The following is a 3,055-nucleotide window of genomic DNA, read 5'->3' on the forward strand; positions in this document are numbered from 1 at the left end:
CATGCGATTGATCACGTTTATAACAGCACAATTTTTTTTCACCTGCAGTCAGCATTTAAATGAATTTACTGGCAAAATAGTAAACTGCTCATTACATAACTAAGTATAGCAACATGTGAGGTATTTATGACGTATTCATTAGCTGTATGAATGTGTGTAATAAGATGTTCTGACAAAAATTATCATAATAAAAAAGATGTAAAAACATAATAAATCAACATATAAAAAGTTACAGATACTTATCTTTTGGAGATGATAGCTACTGTGCAATGCTGTCAACGTTTGTTGAAAACGCATGAAGCGACTGAAAATTGTTAATTCACTTGTTCATTGTGAAAAACTTTATTTGCAGTGAAATATTAAATTTTGTAGTTTTAATGTAACTGAAATACTGTAGCAACATTGGATGCGCCTCATTTTTCTGAGATAGCTGATGTATTCAAATTTACACTGATATTTGTCTGAGTTATTGGTCTGTGGGTAGCATCTTTGATTAGCAATCAAAACAGCTTCGATCCCAGGTTCTGAACACGCAAGATCTTAAATGTTGGTTCATATTCAGCATGGGTGACCGAAGACGTCCGGTATATTAAGTCATCCTCAATCAGCCAACGACCTTGTCAAGAGGGCAGAGGAGCGAACAGAGGTTCAGGACACTCTCTTGTCCTTGGGGTGGGAAACTGCCCCTAAAGGCAGAAGAATCAGCAGTGATCAACGGTATGAGGAGGTAGAAGGCAGTTGAAGACACATAACGTGTACCTACAAGACATGTGGCCTATATTCAAAAAAGTGTCATGATGATCTCCCCAGTGCAAAAGATCCGCAGTAGTCCCCCATTCGGATCTCTGGGAGAGGACAGCAAATGGTGAGATTACCATGAGAAGAAGATTGAATAAGCAACGAAAGTTTAACGTTCTACGAGTCAGGACATGGAATGTCAGAAGCTTGAATGTGCCAGGGAAGCTAGAAATTCTGAAAAGGGAAACGCAAAGGCTCAATCTAGAGACAGTAGGAATCAGTTAACTGAAATGTAATTGTGGTCAGATGAGCGCAGGGTAATATCAACAGCATCAGACAATGGTATAACGGTATTAGGATTCATTGTGAATTGGAAAGTAGGGAACAGAGTTGGTTACTGTGAACAGTTCAGTGATAGGGTTGTTCTTATCAAAATCGACAGCAAATCAACATCTAAAACGATGGTAGAGGTTTACATAACGACGTCGCTGGCTGAAGATGAAGAGGTAGAGGCAGCACATGATATTGAAAGGGTAATACAGTACATAAAGGGAGATAAAAGTTTCATGGTCATGAGGGACTGGAATGCAGTTCTAGGGGAAGAGTAAAAGAAAAGGTGCCAGGAGAATATGGCTTCGAACAAGCAATGAGAGAGGAAAAAGACTAATTCAGTTCTGTAATAAATTTCAGCCAGTTGTAGCGAATACTCTGTTCAATAATCATAAGAGGAGGAGGTACGCTTAGAACAGGCCTGGTGATAAGTCAAGATTTCAGTTATATTACATCATCGGCAGACAGAGAGTCTGAAATCAGGTAGTGGATTTTAAGGCGTACTCAGGAGGAGATATAGACTTACATCACAATGTAGTAGTCATGAAGAGTAGGCTGACGCTTAAGAGAATAGTTACGAAGAATCATTATGCAAGTGAGTGGGAGATGGAAGTACTAAAGAACAGCGAGATACGCTTCAAGTTCTCTAAGGCTATAGATGCAGCAATAAGGTATACCTCAACAGGCCAGTACAGTTGAAGAGGAATGGACAGCTCTGAAAAAAGGAGGTAACTGTGAAGAAACCATGGATAACAGATGACGGACTTCAGCTGCTCACCGAGCGAGGTGGCGCAGTGGTTAGCACACTGGACTCGCATTCGGGAGGACGACGGTTCAATCCCGTCTCCGGCCATCCTGATTTCGGTTTTCCGTGATTTCCCTAAATCGCTTCAGGCAAATGCCGGGATGGTTCCTTTGAAAGGGCACGGCCGATTTCCTTCCCCATCCTTCCCTCACCCGAGCTTGCGTTCCGTCTCTAATGACCTCGTTGTCGACGGGACGTTAAACACTAATCTCCTCCTCCTCCTCCTCAGGTGCTCGACAAAAGATGGTAGTACAGAAATGTTCAGGCAAATATGGGAATGAAGAAATACAAGTCACTGAGGAATGAAATAAATAGGAAGTGCAGGGAAGCTAACACGAAATGACTGCATGTGACAAAGTAAAAGAAAATAAAAAAAGACCTTCAGTGAAATTAAAAGCAAGGTTAGTAACATTAATAGCGCACCGGAATTCCATTGTTAAATTTAGACGAGAGAGCGGATAGGCGGAAAGTGTACATTGAAATCCTCTATGAGTGGGACGATTTTCCAGATATGATAGTAGAAGAAACAGGAGTCGATTTAGAAGATATAAGGCCCCTGTATTAGAATCAAAATTTAAGAGAGCTTCAGAAGACTGAAGATCAAATAACGCAGAAGGGACAGTTAACATCCCATCAGAAGTTCTAAAATCATGGGGGGAAGTGGCAAAAAAAAAAAATCGTTCAAATGGCTGTGAGCACTATGGGACTTAACATCTGAGGTCATCAGTCCCCTAGAACTTAAAACTACTTAAATCTAACTAACCTAAGGACATCACACACCCATGCCCGAGGCAGGATTCGAACCTGCGTCTGTAACGGTCGCACGGTTCCAGACTGAAGCGCCTACAACCGCTCGGCCACAGTGGCGGGCGGAAGTTTCAACAAATCCACTATTCACGTTAGTGTGTAGAATGTATGAGTGGCGACATACCATCTGACCTTCGTGAAAATATCATCCACACAATTCCGAAGGCTGCAAGGGCTGACAAATGCGGGAATTATCGCACAATCAGGTTAACAACTCATGCATCCAAGTTGCTGGCAATAACATTCAGAAGAATGGAAAAGGAAATTGAGGATGTGTCAGACAACGATCGGCCCACCTTTAGGAAATGTGTTGGCACCAGAGAAACAATTTTGACGTTGGTGTTCATAATGGAAGCAAGGCTAAAGAAAAATCAA

This window comes from Schistocerca nitens, chromosome 8 (assembly GCF_023898315.1).
Source record: "Schistocerca nitens isolate TAMUIC-IGC-003100 chromosome 8, iqSchNite1.1, whole genome shotgun sequence".
NCBI classification, from domain to species: Eukaryota; Metazoa; Arthropoda; class Insecta; order Orthoptera; family Acrididae; genus Schistocerca; species Schistocerca nitens.